This window comes from Eptesicus fuscus, chromosome 8 (assembly GCF_027574615.1).
Source record: "Eptesicus fuscus isolate TK198812 chromosome 8, DD_ASM_mEF_20220401, whole genome shotgun sequence".
Lineage (NCBI taxonomy): Eukaryota > Metazoa > Chordata > Mammalia > Chiroptera > Vespertilionidae > Eptesicus > Eptesicus fuscus.
In genome coordinates, this window is record NC_072480.1 from 58,317,427 (window position 1) to 58,342,056 (window position 24,630).

The 24,630-nt window shown below is 36.8% G+C and overlaps 1 protein-coding gene and 1 long non-coding RNA gene across 3 annotated transcripts in view; one reads left to right on the top strand and one right to left on the bottom strand.

Moving 5' to 3' along the window:
- The window catches only part of LOC129149953 (uncharacterized), a 123,984-nt gene extending 114,478 nt beyond the window's left edge, over window positions 1-9,506 (bottom strand). For both annotated transcript variants that reach the window (XR_008556760.1, XR_008556759.1), the window contains exons 1-2: window positions 9,410-9,506; window positions 8,158-8,288 (exon numbers count right to left, since the gene is read on the bottom strand). This is a non-coding gene — a long non-coding RNA (uncharacterized LOC129149953). The remainder of the gene's footprint in view (window positions 1-8,157; window positions 8,289-9,409) is intronic.
- The window catches only part of GPC5 (glypican 5), a 1,351,161-nt gene that overhangs the window by 953,932 nt on the left and 372,599 nt on the right, over window positions 1-24,630 (top strand). The window lies entirely within an intron of this gene.

Genomic DNA, 24,630 nt, shown 5'->3' on the forward strand with positions numbered 1-24,630 from the left:
GTGGCCCCTTTCGTCCACATATCCAAAATTCATCTTTATATTCAATGTGCCCAGCACTGTGCCTGACCTGAAGTTTTCAATGAAAATTTAAATCAATCAAAACAATGAATATTTGAAAGATTCATCTAAGTTTTATTTTACAAAATTCTCTAGATAACCTGAATTATTTAAAATGGAAACAAGACCAAAAACAGTAGGAATGTGTGACTTCCATTTCCTTATTATTGTAGGAAATATTTTCTTAGTAGACTAAGACTGAAAGAGAAATAAATGTCAACAATGAAACCACAATCCCAGAACAGCAGGTGATTTGAATACTTGGCTTGAATAAGCAGTCTACATTGCTCTGACATAGCTTAAAGAGTTGCCTCTGGGAAAAATGGCAAGGCAAAACAAGAACACTAAGACAGTCACCCAGGGAAGTGTGTTGGAGACAAAGACATCAACAGAATCAACCCTTTTCAAACCAGTGACAAGCATTCAAACGAGTGCTGGATCATTCATTGAATTACTAATAATACTGTTGTTATCAGAGTCTTTATTTAGGTATATCTGAATAAACAAGTCTATAATAGACTTGTCAAATGTACTTTAACATTGAGAAGTCTTGGCTTAGAGATGCTGCTTAAATTACTCAGGAAACATCAAATTATTTAATTTAAAAATGAATCACTTTTTCACTTAAAATTTTACACTTTAACAAATGAACTTTTACATCAAAGAACAGAAAAGTTTAGAGTTGTTATTATTTTTAACATTGCATTAAAGTCAGCTATTCTATACACATGTATTGAGTTCCAACTGTTTCAGGAAGTGTGCTGTATTAGTTCTCTATTGTTGCTGTAATAGATTACCACAAATTTAGTGACATAAAAGCATACCCACTTATTATCTCAAAGCTCTTGAGGTTGAAAGTCCAACTGGGCTCAATTGGCTTTTCTGCTTAAAGTCTCAGGCTGAAATCAGCCAGGCTGAGCTGTTATCTTAGGTTTTAGGGGGAAAAAATCTTTCAAGTTCCTTCAGGTTATTGGCAGAATTGGCTGGAATGCTTTTCATGTTTTAGATTCTCTAACTCTCTGTTCTACTATAAGCCAAAGAAAACTTTGTTTTTAGAGGTTTCATGGGATTAGAGTGATCCTATATAGGTAATGTCCATTTTGATTAACCTAAGATCAACTGATCATGAACCTTAATTACATATGTGAAAATTGCTTTATTATGCAATGTAACATAATCACAGGAATCATGTTGTATCATATTCACAGTTTCCATTCACCCTGAAGGAGTAAAAATCATACAAGGGCAAGGGTCATTCATTAAGGGTCATTCTTAGAATTCTGCTTACCACATTACATGTGTTAAGTTCTAGGAATAAAATGATAAGTAAAACAGACTCAATCCTTACTTTTATAAATATTAAACTTAAATGGAAGGGTACACAATAATGTATAAGTTGTATAAGGAGGCATTGCATACATATAAGAATGTAAATGGAACAACCAACACAATGTAAGCTATTTCCTGGAGGAAATACTAGGATTTATTATTCAGTAAATGAAGACCATTGTAGGGTGAAATGATAGGATATTGTTCAAAACAAAAGTAATAAAATTATAAGTCATCTTTTGAAAGAAGTTATGCTTAAACATGGGTGTCATAGTTTTTAATGTCTGCAGAGGAGAGTGATGGCTAACATTGGGATAGAGGAGAGTAATGGGAAAATATTTTTAAGGCTTTTAATCCAGGATACTATCTAATCAAATGTGTGTTTTGGAAAGGTTATCCTGGATTCGGTGTCCAAAACAACTCTGAGAAGTATAACATTTGAAGGAGTGGGACCAGTTATTAGACCATGAGATATAGTCTGGGGGGGAGATGATGGTTACTGGGACCATGATAGAGACATAAAGATCTGACCATAAATGGGTATATTGAGGGAATTTTGGAAGTGGATCCTAAAAGAGATAATCATTAAATAGATATAGTTGTGAAGGGAAAAGGAAGTGATGAATGATGCCCAGGTTTCTGGCTTGAGACACTGGAGGAAGATGGGCTCTTTTCTATAAAAAGAAACGTAACCATAGGGAAGAGGTGAATATCTTAATATTAAACATGAAAAGTTTGAACTCCTTTTGAGACAGCCAAGTGTTGATATTTATCATACAGTTGGATATACTAATCTAGAGCTCAGATGGAAGATCTAGGCTAGAGATATACAACTGACAAACCTCAGTACATAAGGTTAATTGGAGTCACTAGAGTGAAAACTGTCCCCGAGGGAAGGTATGTAACATGAGAAGAAGAGGATCTGAGACATAATCCCCAGGTCCACTGACACTTAGGAAAAGGATCAAAGAAAAGAATACATAGCAGATTCTAGATAAAGAATAACCAGGACACTTGTTGTTAACCAAGACAAGGAAATGAGAATTTTAAAATGTTACAAATTTGGAAACAGTGGCCAATATTTATAGGGAAGTCATGTAGAAGAAGTTTGGTAAGTGGAATGGACTTGGTGACAAAGGACTCATTGGTGACTTTGATAAAGTATGATACAGTGGTACAGTGTGATATACACTGAAGTGGTTTTAGGAATAATTAAAACCTGAGAAATTTAAGTTTCAATAATATTTCTTTTATCATTGATATCTTTGGTAGAGTCCATTTCAAGTTAAGATTAAGAGTAGGAAAGATGTTCAGAGAAGATTTCTGCAATGGAGGGAGGGAAATTGGTTTAACATAAACCATGGATACCAGAGAGCACAATGGAATGGTTTCATATGAGAGGAAGAGTGGAGGGCTATTGCATTATTGACTTTAGGGAAATATGTAGTTTTTTAAAAAAGATGAGAAACTATTTTTGATCTGGGGGAACCCCCAAGCTATAATGGTATGTAATGTATGATGGCCCTTCCTTAAACCCCACATTTATAAGATAATGTCTAATTCTCCCCTATTGGGTTATCCCACTCTTTCTTGCTCTATGTAGGCTTTAGGTAGATATCCTAGAATTTATGGGATGGCAAATTTAAGAGGAATATAAGAATATAATGTAGATTTACTACACAAGGTCCTTTAACAATAAACTTTGCAATAATTTATACAATGGAAGTCTGTATCTTAGAGCAAGTGGTCTGTCCCAACTAGGATGTTAAAGAAAATACAAATCAATGCTCTTTAATATCAGTATTTTTTATGCCTGTGTTAAAAATATTTTTACTCAGAAGTAACACCTGAATAAAGAATTCTTCAAAAATGATAGATAAGGATGGTACTAAGAAAAAAAAAAAAGATATTAAAATCTTCCAGAAGTTTTTTAAGGAAAAGGTAGCAGTCAATAATTGTCTCAGAATTTATGGCTTCAGCCATTGGCTGGAGAATAGAGATGGTCCCTGAGAGAAGGAACAAAGAGAAGTAGTAAGTTTTTGGTGGTGTGAATAAAGAGCAGGAATAATTGTATTTATAAATATTTTTATACTTCATACTAGTGGCCCGGTGCACGAATTCATGCACATTGAAAGGAAATTAATTAGAAGAAATAGTTTAATATCGCTATTCGCCCTTTTTCTATAATAGAAGTGTCAACCAAATTCACGATTGACGATGACAGATTGAAACACACACATGCCATTGGCGCCAGAGAAAAGCTTTATACATCTGTGAGTCAACTTAGCCATACATATATATATATATATATATATATATATATATATATATATATATATATATAGTGAACTTGCTTAATTAGACCTGCTTTCTGATTTAGCTAAACTTTTTCCAGCCCAGTGAAGCACCCCAACTTCTCTTTCAGGGAATTGTCAGCAACACAGCAGTAAATATTAACATGAAGCAGATTATTATTGCAGATCACACAGGGAGAACAAAGGGTAAAATATTTAACTGCAGAAGTGTTTGACTATATTCTGCACAATGAGAAAACCTGAAGTCATTTTCAAGGTCCACCATTTTTTCTTTTCAGTTGGGTCAAGTTTCTAAGCTTTCTAAATCTCCGTTTTCTGGCTAATGTAAAGAAAATAGGATTCGACCGAATCTCCTATCTACCTGCTCCAGGACTTCTATGAGGATCAAATGAGATGAGGCATGAAAAAACATTTCACAGACATTTGGTTAAAGTGTGAAATGTTTCCACCTGGCTATAAAGCAAGTTGTGTTCCTGGGCTGAAGAAACTGCAAGGAGGCTAGTTGCTAGTTGCTAGGGATAGGAAGCCAGGTGTTGCTATGTGACGTAATTACCCAGTGCCCACAGCCATGGTTTCTGGGCTGGGCTGTGGCATTTTACGCCATGGCAGCATTGGTTGTGATTTGGTGGACTGTCACTCTGGGTGGTGGTGGGACCTGTGTCCCACTTGGGGGAAGCTGAGTGTTGCTTTGTTGGCGCCAGGTCCATGCTGCCGTTTTTCTGTAAATGGCCAGTGCGTGTCATGGCAGCTTCTGCATTGAGCATCTACCCCCTGGTGGTCATTGCACGTCATAGCAACTGGTTGGATGGGTAGAGGGACACTTAGCATATTAGCCTTTTATATATATAGATGACTTTATCCAGTAAGCAGTTGTGTATTCATACTTGGAATTCATGGGTTTTGTCAAAACTAGAGCTACAGATTTGAAAGTTCTTAACTCATAGGGGGGAGATGAGATCACTTAATTAAAGAATCAAGATTAGAAAAGAATGGGAACTTGGGAAGACCCAGTATTTATGGGCCAAGTTCAGTATCAAATTTAGTGATGGAGGCAGAAACTGAAGATGCTAACTATAATTTGATTTGAGGGTAAATAATAAGTAGAAAGGAAGACATTAGAGGAAGAGAAATATGACTATAAAGCAAAATGCTAGAGGATTCAGGAGAAGGCAGGATTGAGACTATCATGGACAGGTTGGCATTGGATAGACCTTACTCTTGGAGACTGGAGGGAAAGCAACACTAAAATATCCATAAGTAGCAACTTGAGGTTGTGAAATTAGGAGGGGAGGATGGCTTATATGGCCAGTGGCTTCAAATTTCTAAAATAGCCAGTAAAGGTGATCATTTCTGGGTAAGAGATGGAGAAAGGAGTGTAGAGAAAAGCAACAGATTTGAATACTCTCTGATGAAGAAGAATAGCTGACCAATTGCAAGGGTTCAACTTGTAAGAAGGGAATGAGATACAGAGGTCTGACCAATTGGAGAAATTAGAGGGATACTGAGATTGGAGTTTTAAATGTTCAAGTTTATACACAGGTATAGGAGGAATGAATGCATACTATATATTATCTGCAAGAGGGATTTTAGTTATTCAGGTATATTGATTTTTGAGATGACACAGTGCTTATATTTAAGAATCATCTGTGGAAATCAATACAGTCATTTTGGATATGAGAAGAAAGAGAAAGAGCAAATTTATTTATTCAAAAATATTTTTGAGCAACATCTGTGTGTCAGGAGATACTGGAGATACTGAAATGAATAGGATTCAGTGTTTTTTGTTTGTTTGTTTGTTGTTGTTTTTTTTGTTTTTTCAGTTATATCAGTCTACTTGAAAGGTTGATGTTGCCAAATTAGGAAACAATGTGAGAGAGAGTGGCGGTTTTAAAGGGCAGTACATAAAGTATAATTAGTACACATTTAGAATGAGTAACTGATATAACAGGCCAAATGACAATATAAACCAAACAAGCTAGAGAGATGAATCTTTAATCATGAAGAGAAGTCAGTGCTGAGTAGGAAAGACCTAGGATGGCCCCTAGAGAGCATGCAGAGGAAGAAGTGGGTGGATTTCTACTCTAAGAAACTCCCAAGATTGAGCAGTAGGTGGAGAAAGAAAGGAGCCACTGAATGAGAGCCGAGATGAGGCTAGGCAACTTGCTTGTAAGAAAAATGAAGAAAAGAGTTCCAGAAGAAAGGTGGTCAATATAAATCCAATAAGTCAGAGACCCAGACAAGAAAAAACAAATTGTTTGAATAGATATGGCAAATAGAAAAGCATCAATAATCCTAGCAGGTGCAGGGTTGGAGTGCCATACATTCTTATGGGTGGAGGAATACATGAAAAAGCAATGAAATTCTATACTATCAATGACGACCAGCAACTCTCAGGGCTATTGAATGATTATGAAATATAGGCTGTATATAATTGGTATTGTAAGTGAAAAGGAAGATATGTACATTTATTAGAGAAATAATAAGTATAGGGTATACATAAGATTTAAAAATTAACTTAAAACTAAACAGGAGAAACTAAAATGCAATAAGAATAGAATTTTTTTGAGGGTAGGGATATGTTATTTGTGGGAATAAGAATGCTTTAAAAAGTTGGTTTCATCATAGAGTATTGAAAAAACCCTTGATAGTTTCAGCTAAATCCAAAAACCTCAAATGATATGTGTCCTGCAAAGAGTGAAATTATATGTCTTTTAAAGTAAAAGAATAGATTATTCTGACATGGACAAGTAATTCCACACGTTATTGCTTTCACATTTTCAAGGTAATATGAAATGTGGATATCTTTTAAATTTAACAAATGACTTCTGATTTGCAGAAAAAAGATGACCTTCCAGGGCTTGGGGAAGTAAATATATGTTTAAGAATGCAATTATATTTTCCACATAATGGAGTCATGTAACTGTATATCCAAATGAAGCTAAAGATTTTCCATGTGATTTATCTAAGGGTATTGGAGTTTGTATTATCTTCTATCAATTTTCATATAGTTATTATTTTCTAACAATTTGCTAATTATTTCTGGTCAAACTTCGCTTTGAGTAAATGAAAATCTCTTTTTATGCTGTGGCATTTATGGAACAGCAATTAAGAAAGATGGTTGCAGAAAATTCAGCTTTACTTTTTTTTTTTCTGAAAGAAAACATTATTTGAGAAGTAAGGCAAATTAAGTTCTGTTTTAGTTCTGTTTTAAAGAAATTAAAAATGAATGAGATTTTTAAAACAATTTTAAGATTCAAAAGAATAAATACATCCTAGCCTATATTTTAATAGCTTCATTTTTTATTGATCTTGGTTTTATTTATTTTGCTATTTAAAAGTAATGGAGTATATACTTGTATTTTTTTTGAGAATTTGTTGAAGGATATGTGGAAGTTAGAGTATAGCAAATTTATGAATCACTTTAGGATTATTCCTCAGATACAATGTGCTTATAAAATAAATTTGACTTGGTTTAGAAATAACCAGCTATATGTTATTTTAAAAATTGGTTAGGTATGAGATACATGAAATGCTAAACAAAAACTATCTAAAGTAATATGAGATAACTAAATGGTGTCCAAATAATTTCAAACTCTTAAAAATGTTTTAGAAATGCTTAGTGAATACTGTAGTAATATATATTAATATTATCTATATTTTAAAACAAATTAGATGCTTTTTCAGAAAAATCACTGATATTGATGGGCATAGAGTTGGACTCAACTCTAAGGAAAATTACCATTAGATTTTGTTGGTTTTAAAATTTCACTTTAGTATAAAAATTGCTCATGCAAAATGCCATTAGCAATTCTTTTTTAAATTGATAATTCAACATATAGAATTAATCCATATTAAAACTCCATTTATCCTAGCTTTATCACTTTAACAGATTGCTACTTAATGGTATGAAAAAGAAACATTCTTTAGTGACGGAGCCGATGCAATTATACCCCAATAAGGCTAACAATGTTGGATACTATAAAGTGCCTACTGGGCAGAGGGAGAGGAGAGTTAAGTGGTCTTCTGCTCTAAGAAACGTCAAGATTGAGGAGTAGGTGGAGGAAGAAAGGAGCCACTGAAAGAGATTAGAGATGAGGCCAGGCAACTTGCTTTTAAGAAAAACGAAGAGATGACCTGTAAGGATCAAGAGTTGCAAAGTCAAGTCATTTGTCATATAACGTACCTTATTCCATTTGTGTTAAGACAGTTCTGATAATTCTCAGGTAGAGTGCAGGCTCTGGACTCTCTTTACTACCAATTGTATGAAAGCTCAGTTTTTCTACTGACAGATCTCCCCAAGGTTCTTATCAATCCAAAGATAGTCCAAAGGTGATGTTCAAGGCTTCTTACTTAAGTGAAAAAGCCAGGCACATCTCAAACAAACAAACAAAAAAATGAAACAAAAATAACAATAGAGGTTATCATTTTAAAAAGTTATGCAGTCCCAACCACTTACTATGGTGCTGCTGGGCTAAGAAAGGGTTAGCCCTTGACCACTGCCCTGTGATTCTCTCCCTTGTTTCCAGTTCTCACATGCAGTCCTCTTGTCTCATTGAGTCATGTGGGTCATCAACCCCCTCTCAATTCCTAGGGTGGGTGGAAAGAGATCAGCCAATAAACTTATATGCATATTTGCATAGCCCATGACAGACATTGGGGTGGTGAGGGCCTGGTAGGGTGGGGGCGGGCTGGAAGAGGTCAATAGGGGAAAAGGGGACTTAATTCCCCTTTTATAAAAGATTAAAAAAAATACAGGGTATGGGAGCACCATACTATCTATACTCTACATTTAAATATTAATATAATTATTAATATATGTTAAATAGGAATCTGATACATTATGCCTAAGGTTTTTATTAGAATGAAACGTGTAATCTACAGTTTTAGTTTTTCAGCTTAGACAATAATTATTATGTAATACAGTGAATATGTGAGCTACAGACAAAAGTGAAATAAAATAATTATAAAAGAGTCTAAAAGAAAAGTTGAGTAGAGCAAAATGTTGTCAGTTTATAGTATTTCATGAATACTGAAAAGCAAGAATAGAAAGACCCACACAATGGAATTCTCACTTGAGTATTACACTTTGAAGATAACTTTCATACAGGTCCATGGAATCAAAACAAAAGCAGTAATTTAGCATATGTTTTTATGACCATGCTGTGAAAACAATACTAAAACATTGTATGTATAATTCAGTGTTATTATACATTAATCATAGTCTAATAAATTAAAAACTAAGGCCTCAAAGACTTGTATTTCAACCCTTTAACAAAAGAAAATCTTAACTACAGTTTTTTATTATACATTAATCATAGTCTAATAAATTAAAATTAAGAGCAAAGAGATCTGGATGTCAAACCTTAAGTAAAAGAAAAATATAACTAAACAGAACTTGTGAATTGTTTAGAGAATTTCAGAAATATAACATACCCTCCCCCCAAATCTATATTTACAATAAACCTTGAAATACTGGGAACTTTGAGGAAGAGAAAGTGGGAGGGGGTTTGTACATTCACTGGGTTTTATCTCCCACCCCAGCAACAAAAGCAGAAATGGAGTATTTCCGTTTAGTTTAGGAATAATCAGGAAGTAAAGGCAAGCTTCTGTTTGGAAGCAACAGGCTAGTTGATGTCATAATCAACAGAGGTGACAGAGAGAAGAACATGAAAAACTGACCTCTTGAATACAAAACAAGGCCAACTTACAGATTATGTTTTCTTTTTTTCTATTTGCAATTGGGAATCTGCAAATATGGAGGACTGATATTTCAGTTATACTAGGGTTTTCGACGGTGCAGGTGGTTGGTGCCCCTAACCCCTGCGTTGTTCAAGGGTGAGCTGTACAGTGTATCAATCAGAGCTGTTTGATGTCATAAAGCTTAATGCTTAAGAGACTGATTCCTAACCGAGGTTCTAGAAGAGGCTCTGTAGCAGTCAGGAGGCTTCTCTTCTCTTGTTTTTATTTTTTTCATCCTTAATGTGGAATAACAAGTTATTATGGAAAAGTAAGATTAGATAGGAAGGTAGAGCTTTTAGCTGGCTCCTGGCACAGAGAAACTCCTCCAGAAAGATATTATCTTTATTATGAAAAATATTGACTCTTGGGGTATCTATTATTTTTTACTGCATGTTTACAAATAGAAAGAATTAATGAATTGTGCTTCTTAGTATAAATGTGCACATGTGCTAATATACCCCATATTAGCATTTACCTTGCTGACTCAAGTCTTTTTCTAGTCCTACCTGAAACAATAAACTGTCACTGTCCTTCAGTGACAGGCAGGATTCAAAGTCACTTCCTGCCACTCTGGTTTTGAGTGCCAAGTGCCAGGGGCCTTTTGGACTCCCCTGGGTTCCGTAGTGCATTATACATTTGTTAACTGACTTGTTCTCTTGGTGAAATGAGATGAAAAGTCTGGTCTAGGTCTACCTAAGGTATCTGTGTAGTTTTCTAGCTTTCTATGAGACCTTGTACTATTTCCTCCATGCCACACACCCTAATATTTACACCCTAATATTTACATTAAGATGATTTGTGCAAAAAATAGCACATTAACTCAACACTTAAACAGAGAAATAACCACCAAAATAAGTTTAGTGCCATGAGGGATGGGAATAAGAGGGATTAGTATTATTTTTATGATAACTGAGACTTCTATCACAATAAGAAAGATGTAGCCTAAATAATGATAAGTTCTATATTTGCCAAGATCGGCACGAGGCATTTAAAACTATGTAATTATACTCAATAACAAAAGCCTCTACCACAGTCTTATTTTTAGAGTAATCAATAAGTGTCAGAAGAGACTGGCTTGAGTTTCAGCTATTTTATATTCACCATGGAATCACAGCACTTTGGAATTGCTGAAAAATTAAAATTTCAGGTAAGATATATGTATCCCTGAACCTCAAATGGATTCAACTTCTCGGAATACTAGTATAGTCCAAATAGTTGGTTTTTATAAATATGTTTAGTCCAAGAATTTTTGCTGTGTAGTAATAAATGAGTTTGAAACAAACAAAAAAGTATTCTACTCTGCAACATCATGCACTTAAAAATATAGGACTAATGCTTTCAGATTGGAGCCCATTCTGAAAAATGTATGCAACTTGGTGGCCATAGACAAATATGGTACAATCCTAATAAAAATAATAGTACATTAAATAGTAAATCTCTAGTAGGTAAATATTTCAGTTACTATAGGAATTTATCTTTTAAAACTTGTGGTGGAAGCAATTTGGAGGGGAGGTATAAAGTAAGGTTGAGTCTGTTATCAAACTTAAAAGTGCTTTGCTCACCTGTATGCATCAAAGTCCAAACTAACGTGACCAGGAGTTTGCAGCGAAGAAAGTAAAAGTTTATTTAAGGAAATGATTCAAAACCTAGAGTCACAGGTGAGTCCGTAGTTTTAAGACCTGGCTCTCCAATGGTGTCTAGGGTAAGAATTAGGGGGGAGGAATAATTAATCATGGTGACTAAGTGTGTTAGGGTTGTGGTCTCTACTGATTGGATAGAGCCAGGATAGGGGGTAGTTGGTCATTGCATCTGACCATGATGTCAGCCATGGTATAGTTCTTTCTGTTTCTTCAGGATGTGCTCTGTGGGGTTGTCTGCTTCAGGGTCTGGGGCTGAAGCACAACTGGAACCTGGCTGTGATCTTTGGTTTGACTGAAACTGTTTCCTATTTCTGTAGTCAACAGAACCCAGGCTTTGTTCCTAAGACTGATGCTGACAAGAATCTAATTGTCCTGAGGGCTGAATGATTAAGAGTGGATCTACAAGGGAGAGGGAGGTAGGTGAGTCAGGGTGCTGGTCCAGGCCAGTTTGATTCAAAAGGAAAGAAAGGACTTCCCTGGCCAGAGTATCTCCATGGTTAGAGTGTTGGCTTGCACACCCAAGGATTGCAGTTTCGATTCCTGGTTAAGGGCATGTATCTGGGTTGCATGTTCAATCCCAGGCCCTGGCTGGGGTGTGTGCAGGAGGCAACCAATCCGTCTCTCATCAATGTTTCTCTCTCTCTCTCTTCTCCCACCCCTTCTTCCCTTCCACTCTCTCTAAAAATCAATGGGAAAGATATCCTCCAGTGAGGATTAACAACAGCAACAAAAAATGGAAAGAAAGGAGAAAAGGTCATAGTAAAGAAATAAAGTTTCTGCATGGTTAAAAGACTTAGGAATTATAGAAACAAAGGCTATATATATATATATATATATATATATATATACATATGTATATATTTTATATATATACATTTATATTTATATATATACATATATATTTATATATACATATATATGTATATATTTATATATATATATATATATACATAAATATATATGATATAGTGAACTTTCACTTATATGTATAAAGATAAAATAACTGATTATTTTAAGAAGCCCTAGTTACCAAAGAAATCTTGTTGTTAAAGTCACTTTTTTTTTAAACAAAGTCTGTGCAGAAAAGTGAGCTTTTAAATCAACAGTACCACAATAAAACCAGCTAAAGTTCTTAAAAGGCATAGAATAAAAATCCTATCGAATAAAAGGGTAATATGCAAATTAACCATCACTCTGCGACAAAATGGCTGCGCCCATGGCCACAAGATGGCGGCGCCCAGTCCTCTTAGCCCCGAGCCCCAGTGGAGTCCTTAAGTTTGCCCAGTAGTGGCAGTCCAGGGTGTCTAGCTGGGAGGCGCCCACCCCACACACAGCAATTCCTGCCCAGTGACGGCTGTCCGGGGTGTCTGGCTGGTCGCCTCCGAGCCACGTGTGATCTGGGGTGAAGCGGGCCGCGAGGCTTTTGGCCGGTGTGTCAGGCTGGCAGTGACCCACCCCCTGAGCCGTGCGGGATCTGGGGCGAAGCGGGCCACGGGGCCTGGGGCCGGGGTGTCAGGCCAGCAGCGACCAGCCCCCCAAGCCACGCACGATCCGGGGCGAAGCGGGCCGCAGGGCTTTTGGCCGGTGTGTCAGGCCGGCAGCGACCCGCCCCCCTGAGCCACGCGCCCTCTAGGGTGAAGCGGGCTACAGGACTTTTGGCTGGGGTGTCAGACTGGCAGCGACCCGCCCCAGAGCCGAGCGTGATCAGGGCGAAGCGGGCCGTGGGGCTTGGGGCTCGAGTTTCAGGCCAGCAGGGCAGTGCACACCCAATGCGCGATCTTCAGGCCAGGGAAGGCACCCACTGGGCTATCCGCAGCCAGGCTGAGATGGGGTGTCATCTGGGTGGGCTGAGGTGGCAGCCTTGGGCTGGGGTCTCAGCCTGGCCAGGGCCCGAACCCCTCCAGCAGTGGCAGCCTGGGGTCTCAACCATTGAGTCACACCAGCCAGGCAGATATGGAGGAATCTTAAATGTTTATTTTTTTATAATATATATTTTATTGATTTTTTACAGAGAGGAAGGGAAAGGGATAGAGAGCTAGAAACATCTATGAGAAAGAAACATCGATCAACTGCCTCCTGCAAACTCCCAACTGGGTGTGTGCCCCCAACCAAGGTACATGCCCTTGACCAGAATCGAACCTAGGACCCTTGAATCTGCAGGCCAGTGCTCCATCCACTGAGCCAAACCAGTTAGGACTGTCCAATATGCTAAAGAAAAAACCCTATCTAATAAAGAGGGAATATGCAAGGGAGGGCATTTGGGGGTGACCGGGGTGTCAGGGGAGGGCAGTTAGGCATCAATCGGGCTGGCCGGGGAGTGGTTAGGGGGTGATCAGGCTGGCAGGCAGAGCGGTTAGGAGCAATCAGGAAGGCAAGCAGGCGAGTAGTTGGGAACCAGCAGTCCTAGATTGTGAAAGGGATGTCTGACTGCCTGTTTAGGCCCGATCCCATGGATCGGGCCTAAAAGGCATTCAGACATCCCCCAAGGGGTCCCAGATTGGAGAGGGTGCAGGTTGGGCTGAAAGACACCCCTCCCCCCGCCCCGTGCACGAATTTCGTGCACCGGGCCTCTAGTATCTTAATAAATAAGACTTACGGAAAATATATTTAAAATTTGGAAAAAAAATAATTATCATTTGACATTGTGATTCAGCTTTGTTCTTTGCTTTAATTAACATTTAATACTTAGAGTAAACTACCCTTACCAGTGTTCTCAGTGGTTAAAGCATCAGTTCTCAGTGGTTAAAGCAATGAAGCATTATGGGTTCAATTCCCAGTTAAATGCATGTACCTGGGTTGCAGGTCTGATCCCCAGCCTCAGTCAGGTGTGTGTGGGAGGCAACCAATCAATGTGTCTCTCTCACATCTGTCTTTTTCTTTCTCTCTCCTCCTCTCTCACCCTCAAATACTATTTGCTACTAATGTAATATTGATATTTATGGGGTGTTTGATCCACATCAACATATAGATTATGCTATGAACAGAAACGTGAGAAATAGGCTGAACTGAAAGCAAGCTTTCCTTGCAAGAGCTATAGCTTAGCGAAATCCCACCAGTACACAGAATGCCCTGAGCCCGGGCTGACCAGAAGATGAGAAAATCAATTGAACAGAGAGAAATCACACAAACTAACGTTAGGATTTTATAATTTTGTATGAGAATGGAGGTTTGACTAAAGACATCAAAGTGTTTTGAAGATTCTAAAATATTCTGACAAAAAGAGCAAATATGCAGTGCAAATGAAATCAAATTGTCTTTTCTTTTTTCTTTTTTAAAATCTTTATTGTTGAAAGTATTACATATGTTTCCCCTTTTTCCCCATTGACCCCTTCCAGTCTGCCTCTGCCCCCCACCCCAGGTGTTCATCACCTATTGTCTATGTGAATGGGGTATGCATATATACACAAGTTCTTTGGTTGATCATTTCCCACCCACCCGTCCTCCCCTGCCTTCCCTCTGAGATTCCACAGTCTGCTCTATGCTTCTATAAATCTGGATCTATTTTGTTCATCAGTTTATTTTGTCCATTAGATACCATATATGAGTGAGATCATGTGCTACTTGTCTTTCTCTGACTGGCTTATTTTTCTCAGCATAATATTTTCCAGGTCAAATTGTCTTTTCTCCCCAATCTCCCTTAAAAATAATGTGTGCATGTCTTTAAATAAAATGGAAACATGGCATTATAAAGGATGTCAAGGTGGAATTATAGCACTACATTTTTTGTTGTTGTAATTAGTCTGAACTGTCATTTATATGTAAATGTTAGAAAATGTGACACTACATTCCTTTCATTTAAAATCACATTTCTTGCTGCAGCAAAGGCAGGCCATATCTGTATTTAGGTTACATAATCCTCGTTAATGATTAAAATCTCAATTGTCATGTAAATAGCACGCAATCTGGTCTAATTTGATCCATCTGCCTCCACAGTATTCAATATCATCCTTTTCAGGGTCACGGTAAGAAGGAACTCTAACTAAATCCCAGGATACCCAGCTTAAACCAAGGCTTTAAAAAGCTGCATATTTCAACAAACCTATTCTTAGTTTAAATCACCTTTGCCAGGCTCACAACAAAACAAAACAAAATAAAAAACAAAGACACTTTGGTAATTTATCTTCATGCCTGTAACTCATTATAAGCATGAAGATAATTCACTGAACAACACCAGCCAGGTGACCAAATCTATCTTGCCCATCAGTCCAGGTCTTGGTACACTGAGGTTGCATACCCGACACTTTCTGTTTATTATGAGAATTAATTCCAGGCCATCGTGTTTGTCATGGAATTTGCTAGGATACTTGGCTGTGAAAATGCAAAGACCATTTCTGGGCCTTAAATCTGGGATTACATTCATGAATTTATAGTGAAAATTCCACAAGGTCACAGGAGTAGTAAAAAAAAAACCTTCTGATCAAAAACATGTAAGCAAACAAATAAAAATACCAACAAAGTAAATAAACTTCTAGTAATGCAATGTCCAAGTCATACTTATAAAACAATGCTTGAACTCTGCAAAAGATCAAATGTCTTTAAGATAAATAACTCATGATAGGCATGAAGATAAATTACAAAGTATCTTTGTTTTTTGTTCTGTTTTGTTGTAAGCCTGGCAAAGGTGGTTTAAATTAACAATAGATGTGTTTAAACATGCAGCTGATGAGCAAGCTAGACATGGTTCCCCAGCCAGTGTGGCTGAGTGATTGAGCATTGACCTATGAACTAGGAGGTCATGGTTTGATTCCCAGTCAAGGCACATGCCTAGATTTCGGACTTGATCCCCAGTGGGGGACGTGCAAGAGGCAGGTGATCAATGATTCTTTCTCATCATTGATGTTTCTCTCTCTCTCCCCCTCCCTTCCTCTCTGAAACCAATAAAAGCATACTCTTAAAAAGAAGGAAAAAGAAAAAATATAGACATGATCACTGTCCTCTATGAGTTTTTATGCTTGTGGGATCTCTGTTGAGATGGTATAATGTTACCATACTTGAAGTCTGATTATGGATCCAAAGATGGAGACTTCATCCTAGACAATGAAGAAGACTTCACAGTTGAGAAAAAATAAAAAAGGATTTTATTGTTCATTATTTTTCTTCTTACACTTTCGGTAATTTTTTAACCTCAGTTAAAGCAAAAGAAATATTCCATTCTACTTAAAAAGACATTATAAGAAACAGCTGGATCAATGAACTTAATTTAACAATAAAATAGGCTCTAGTGATGATAGCCCCACTAAATACTTATATTCTTAGGAAGAGAAGCTCAGAATCATCCAGTTAATTTGCAGATGCTATAGATTTAATACATGTTGTGAAAGGAAAGTGAAGTCAGAATAAGGAACGGAGGAGCAGTCAACTTCCCCACCCTGGAAACTGCAATGTAAACATCAGGGCTGCACACCGGGACAGGAAATACTCCCTTGTTAATGGTGGGTGCTGAAGACTGAAGGGTCTTGGTGACCCCGTTAGTTTTACTGAAAGTAGCCATTCTTACTAGCACAAGTTACGACTATTCATAAACAGAATTATGCTATGTCATCTTATCTCAGTATTTTGCTCTAAGGGAACAGAATAGAAATATTCAAAGGTAAAACCATTAAATTTTCCCTAAAAATAAATTTTTATTTCATATGTGATCTCTGAGAAAAGTCATGACTTATTTGTAAAAATTAAACTAATACCAGCATAAGTTCCAGGCATAATCAGTTTATAATGTCTCTGAAATACATTTTACAAACAACTCATGTAAGCAGTATTCATGGAACACAAAATCATACTAATTTTATGGTAATTATTCTGTACTACAAATGGATTTTAATGGAGCACGACATAGAAATGATACTGCATGACTGATCAGAGGTATGGAAAAAAATAGCAGTTAAAGTAAGGCTATAATTACTGCCCAGATTCTGAGATATGAAAAACACACACACCCTATTTCAGTTTTAAAACATTTTTATTTCTGAAAAATTGTATACACACACACACACACACACACACACACACACACATTTTAAAGTCCTTTTCAGGGCTAGCAGCTGTTAAAATGTTAGCTTTAGTGAATTTTAGCATCTGTAGTTGAAATGTCTCAAGGCCCATAAAAAAATAAAAATAAACCTAAATAATATAACCATTTCAGCTAAATCCTCATATTCACTGGGTATTAGAGGTTACCAAAAAGTGTTACTTCTAGGAAGGAGAATACATTTCTTCTGGGTTCTTTTATTGAAACACAAACTTTGAAGACTTCTCCATACATAAAATACACTAAAAAACATTTTTCTTTTCAAATAAAGAATAGACTGGCATTCTAATACATTCTGATTTGAAAAAAAAATACTTCACCATATTGTAATCTTTTTTAGAAAAAGGATAGAATAATCATTGTTCATTTTTAACTAAATATATGACTCCTATCTACATATCCTGTCATTAAAGTGCTTAAGTTAGCCAAAAGTTGATTTCCCTCAGATATTGACTGTCTCATCACTGTAGGTCATTTCCTCTCTGCTACAAAACTACAATTCTTAACATTAATGAATGTCGCCTAGATGTGACCTTGCTCTTCATATTCTCTGTGCCTGTAGGATACTGTCTACATCATATTTTCCTATGAAGCAGATGGCTTTCAATCAATATACCAAACTATGTTCATTATCTTTTCCCAAAAAAACCTGAACTTACTTATTTCTCCTAGCTAATAAGAGTACTACTCAGATAATTTGCATTAACTAAGTTTTCTTTCTTTTCTTCAGAACACCCACATCCATCATTCATCATCCTTAAGGATGCTAAAATCCAACACCTAGGAGTGGTTCCATAATTTACAAAGTCTTGTGGACTCCTTGTTTAAAAGCACTCAGAATTTATATAGCATGGCAGCAGAACATTAAGCCAAATGCGGGCGCTCTGAGCTTGGGGTCTTGTGCGACTACACAGACTGCGTGCTCACCTGCAGTCTCATCACCTCTTATTTAAATGCTCTGATTCCACAGGACTATTGTCCTTCAGTCTTGAAACTGCTCTCTTTCTTTTTTCTAGATTCCCACTCCACCCCCCCGCCCCCCATAGTCTATCCTCTCCATTAGGGCTCTCAACTTCAGCACTATTGCATATTGGACTAGAGAATTATTTATTGTAGGGGGCTATCCTGTGCATTTAAAAATGCTAAACAGCATCTGTGGTCTCTACCCATTAGATACCCACAGCCCCTTCCCTATTACAAGTTTTCATTATCACAAATAGCTACCTCCATATGTTCTCAAAAGGCAAAACTTTCTCGTTGGGAAGCACTGATCTGTTATCAGAATTCTCTTTACAAAATATGGAGATGGTCATGCTATTCCCATTCTTGAAACATTTGAAGAACTCTCCCAAGACTATACTGTAAACTAAAACACTTTCTCATGTTTTTTTTTTTAATATATATATTTTATTGATTTTTACAGAGAGGAAGGGAGAGGGATAAAGAGTTAGAAACATCGATGAGAGAGAAGCACCGATCAGCTGCCTCCTGCACACCTCCCCCTGGGGATGTGCCCGCAACCAAGGTACATGCCCTTGACCAGAATCAAACCTGGGACCTTTCAGTCCTCAGGCGGACGCTCTATCCACTGAGCCAAACTGGTTAGGGCTACTCATGGTTTTTAATGGTTGTCATAACTTGGCCTGTATATCTCTCCAACTCCAACTCCAATTAAAATGGAACCCATTTCTCTCTCAAACTCTATACTTCATCCTTGCTAAATGGCTTAGTTTTATTTGCATGATTTTTACTGTCTTTGTAACTGTGCTTACTAATCTCTCTAGTTACATGATCCTGCCATTTATCTTTCCTATCAACTCCAAATTCTGGTTTATTATCTTTTGAGATTAAGCTAGAATATAATTTTAAGAAGTCTTTCCTACTTATATGCCATCCCACACAGAACTATTATTTCCTTTTGCCCTGTATTATACCTGTAACTATATTGTATCAACATGCTGTTTCTAAATCTCATGTGATTAAAAGAGGTTTAACTTTTCAGTCCTTCAAAGTATTTCCAAAAATTAGAAGAATGTGTCCATCTTCAGAAACATTACATTGAGGCAGTCCAATTTTTGGTGCATATGTTCATATAGGGAAATTTCTAAGTAGAAAAACTTCTGTTGTGTCACTCTTAAGCTGTTACACTTCGTTTTCTACAGGCCTAATTCAATATACTGATCTCTATATTTAAAACTAGGGAACATTCATTGTACATATTTATATCTCTGGCTTATAGCATATTAACACATATGGTAGTAGGCTATTACTTATTCTTTGTTTAAAGAAAGAAGGAAAAGGAGAAAGGAAAGAGGAAAAGGAGAAAAAAGAGGGATGCAATGAAGAAGAGAAAAAAGAGAAAGAAGTTTTTGAAGAAGAGCTTTGAGTCTTGCAATAGATGGGCTGCAGATTAATATGTAGGTAATCTTTCTTTACCTCTCAGCATATTCATGTACAGATTCTTCATTACCATCATTAATGTCATAACTACCATCTCATTAACAAGCACAGTGATAAGAACATGTACTGAGCACTTTTTAAGCATTTTATGCACATTGCTTTTGAAAGACACACATACTAGTATATGGTGGGTAACTTACTCTAAGGGATTTGAATGCTGCTGCTGTTATTAATCCATCCACCCTAATATTTCCATTTAAAAGCTTATAGGTTAATATGTTCACATATATGCATATTTACTAATGTATATTCTAAACCTTGTCAAAAAAAAGGATATGGAATTCTACAAAAAAAAAATGCTACAGGTTTGCTTTTGAAAGTCTCCATGTGTTATTAAAAACATAATTTTCAGTTAATGTAGAAACATATTATAGAAATGAATCACACACGTGCATAAGTGTTCTCATAATTTTGGTAGAACATAGATACACTTTATATAATGGTGGACCAGCTCTCAGGCAACAAGACACAATCCGGTGACTAATGTTCAAGGTACGTCCTTCACCGATGGGTTGAGAGAAAATTCCAAATCAATGTTCCTCATGATTGCACTTTGATTATGAATTTAAATCACTTGAAGTCCATCTGTTCATCAAAGAGTAATTTACTGTCAGATCCAATAAGTGACAGGATATCCCTTCCCTTCCGACCTTGTTCTTGGCACAGAGGAAGTTGGTTCAAATATGACAAATTCTCTCCTGACAGCTGGGCAATTGTTCACTGTGGCCAAATGAAAAATCTGTTGCAGGGCATAGACAGGCTGGATGCACCAAATATTTTACCATTCTAAAATGTGCTTCTGAATGCATATATTATTTCTTCGATTTTGTCTTGCTGTATTTAATAATTTTCTACCTTTATGCTAAGTCCTATGAAATGCATATATCTCATCTATGACTGCTTTTGATACACAACCTGTGCCTCAAGCTTCTCATTATTATTTAAAAACTGAAATTCCACATTTTTCTTCATCTCTCTAGTTTAAGATACCTGGTGAACTCTGGGTTTTTATTTTAAAGAAAAAGCATGATGTAGAAGTAGGGAGATTTATCTGTCCCTTATCATTGTTATTTCCTTGAAATTGAATAAATTTATCTTTACATCTCCACCAAATAGCACAGCAATTGTTAGAATTTCCATAAAAAAATTCCTGGAATATAATTTGAAGTACTTTTAAGAGAAGTAGTATAATATAATCATTTATTCTGAATAAATATTTTGAGTATAAACAATCTTAATTTGGTTTATAATATAATCTCCATTTGAAAATGCCATACGCTACTGTACAATAAAATTCGTGTCAGTTACATTTATACCTATTAACAATGACTTTTTGGTACTTTGGACATTTAAAGGCTGTGATTTGTATCATATTGACTGCAATGTTGTTAAAAGTTAATATGTGTTTGTTAATTTTGTGCCTTTTCACACTAAAGTCAGTGCACTTTAAAGAGCAAAGTCTGTAATACACAGGCATATATTTACCCTTCAATCAAATGAAATACATAGAACTCAAAATAAGATCACTATCAGCCCTTTCCTCCCTCCCTCCCCCTCTCACTTCTGCTCTCTCTCCCTCTCTTTCTCCTTTCTTTCCTTCCTTCCTTTTGTTTCCTTCAAAGAAAAAATTAAGCGGCCAATGCATACCAGGCACTTTATGTGTTAAATAAAAAAACAAGCACTAGCTTTTAAGAGTACATGTCCCAGAGGATATCAAAGAAATTTGAGTACTTATGTAGCACTCAAACAGCTTATAAAGTAGTCTTAGAGAATAAGTGAATACTCAATTATGTCTCACACTAAATATACAGTAGTTACTCCAATAAGGAAGAGATCAGTGTTACCTAGAACAACTGAAAATTGCTATAAGGAGAGGATCCAGTTGAACTAAATCTTAAAACTGGCTAGTGTTTGAGGAAGTAGAGAGGGCCTTTAGAAGAAGGCTAGAAGTCCTAATTGAAGTAGGAGAAGAATATTAGAGTTATGTAGGAACTAAAATTAAAAAATAAATGTGTTAAAGAAAGGAATATAGCCGAGACCGGTTTGGCTCAGTGGATAGAGCGTCGGCCTTCGGACTGAAGGGTCCCGGGTTCGATTCCGGCCAAGGGCATGTACCTTGGTTGCGGGCACATCCCCAGTAGGGGGTGTGCAGGAGGCAGCTGGTCGATGTTTCTCTCTCGTCGATGTTTCTAGCTCTCTATCCCTCTCCCTTCCTCTCTGTAAAAAATCAATAAAAAATACATATAAAAAAAGAAAGGAATATAGACCGCAGGGACCCTGGATCCTAGAGAGATGCATCTAAAAATGCAATAGGGAATTCTAGATTCTAGGTAATATAAGTAAAAGTGTGCTTTCCCATTAGAATGTACAATATGTATTACAGGGAAGGTATTAGAGTTTGGGAAACTATGAAATATGACTGAAGCTTAGAGACATTGCAAAGGAAGAAACAATTGGTCTTAAAAATAGACTAGTAAGATTTTCTCCACACACATGGCTGTATAAGTCAGCATTTTCTTCTTTTCCTGGAAATCAATCAAAAACATCAAGGAGAATAAAAAATAAATCTTGTAAACTTTATATTTGGTGAAATAAAGTAAAACATATTCTCTGTAGACTCAACTATACAGAAAAAGATTCTAAGACAGAAGTACAAAAAAGTAAATAGGAAAATAATGAGAGGATTGGTTGGGAACAGAAATGTGTTTAATTGACCAACAAATATACATTGAGCTTCGCCTGTGGGTCAGGCCCTGCTTTGACCATGAGGGAAAAATTAATGAATTAAATGGACAAAAGTTCCTACTCTCATAGAGCTCATAGCAGAGTTGAGAGACATACAATAACAAAATAATTAAAATATGTAATGTGATGAAGGGCAATAAGTGCTATGAAGTAAAATAAAGTAGAAAAAGGGAATAGAAATTGTTCTCACAAGGAAAGCTTAATTTTAAATAGACTGGTCAGGAGAGTTTCTATGGACTGGATGTTTATGTCTTCCTACAATTCTTATCTTGAAACCTTAATCAACCCTACTGTGATGGTACTTGGGGACGTGGCCTCATGATCTAATTCATTCGGGAGGGGACCCTCCTGGTGGGATTAGTGCCTTTATGAGAAGAGAGATAAGAGACTTGCCTCCCTCTGTCCTCTGTCACCTGAAGGAACAATGAGAAGGTGGCACCTGCACACAAGAAAGAGGGGCCTCACCAGACCCCATATCTGCTGGCACCCTGATCTTGGACTTTTTAGCTTCCAGAATTTCGAAAAATAAATGTTTGTTGTTTAAATCACACATTTTATGGTAATTTCTTATAGCAGCCTGATTGAATTAAGACAGAGTGCCTCCCTGAGTAGGTGACATTTGAGGAAAGACCTGAGTGAGAGAGAGGAGAGAGGTAAAACGAACAGCAAGTGGAAGGCCCTGAAGTCCAGGCCATCTGAGGGGCAGCTGGAATGCCTGTGTAGCTGGACCTGAGAGAAGGACCAGGCAATGATTAGGGAATGCAGTCAGAAATACAAGGGTGCCAAATTGTATGGGGCTTGCTTGTGGGAATGAACCTTGGGCATTTAATCAGAATGACATTAGGAAGCCATGGGTAGTTTTGAGCCAAAAGACTGGTGTGATCTGATTTACATTTTCACAAGATTATTTTTTAAATTGTTATTGAATTTATTAGGGTGACATTGGTTAATAAAATTATATAGGTTTTAGGTGTACAATTCTATAATACATCATCTGTATATTGCGGTGATTTTCAACCTTGTTCATCTCATGGCACACATAACCTAATTATTAAAACTCTGCAGCACACAAAAATATATTCCCGATCTGACAAAAAATAGGTATATTTTGATTGGTTTATCAAAATTATAATAGTAATTATCTACCATTTTTGCTCCAAAGTGACTTTTTAAGAAATAAGGTGCCTGTACTTGTACATAAGGATTTCTGGTACCAAGAATTAACCAGACATAACCTCATTATGTGATGTGATCATTAAAATGCAAATCTGTTATATGACCTATATGTTTATGGTTCCAGAAAGGGCATTCACACCACAGGGCTATTGTTGTGTTGGCTGTTGTCATTTTTTTACTTGACAGTCTAAGGGAAAAGAGGTCAGTGCCCCTGACTAAATAGTCAGGTATTGCCTGTTTTAAAAAGTCCTGTGGTGCTCCAGTTGAAAACACTGATATAGTGTATTGTGTCTCACCACCTCAAGTCAAGTTTCCTTCAGTGACCATTTATTCCCCCTTTACCTTCTTCTACCTCCCCCTACTCCCCTTTTCTTCTGGTAATTACCATAGTGTTTCCTGTGGCAATGATTTGTGGTGTTTTTTTTTTTTTTTTCTTTGCTTAATCCCTTCACCTTTTTCACCACCACACCCTTCCCTCTCTGACAACTGTCAATCTGTTTTCTGTATCTATGAGTGTGTTTCTATTTTGTTCATTTATTTTGTTCATTAGATTCCATATGTAAGTGAAATCATATGGTACTTGTCTTTCTCTGGCTGCTTATTTCACTCAGCATAATAAGCTCCAGATTCGTTCATACTTTCACAAAAGGTAAGGATCATTTCGTTTGGCTTCCTCATTGAGAATAAATGCAAGGTTCAAGGTGAAGGCAGAGACCTCAATTGTTTAGGAGGCTTTGTAACACACCAGGTGAGACATGATGGTGAAATTGGCTAGGGTGATGTCAATTGAGGAGGGGAAAGGTGGTTAGAATTAGATCCACCATGAAAGTAGAGAATGTGGCAGTGGATGAGATGTGGAGTCTAAAAGAAAAGTCCAGGCATTTGGCCTGAGAAATGGAAGAATCGAGTTGAGATAAACTGAAATGAGACAGACTGCAGATGCAGTTTTAGGGGGAGAGATCAGTATTTTGGTTTTGGAATGTTAAATTTCAGATGACTATTGAACGTCCATGTAGAGATGAATAGGGGTAAACAATTAGATTTAAGATTCTGGAGTTCAGGAGAGATCTGAACTAGAGAAATTAATCTGAGAGCTGCCCCTGTGTAGATGGGATATAAAGCTACAGGAATTGTGAGATCC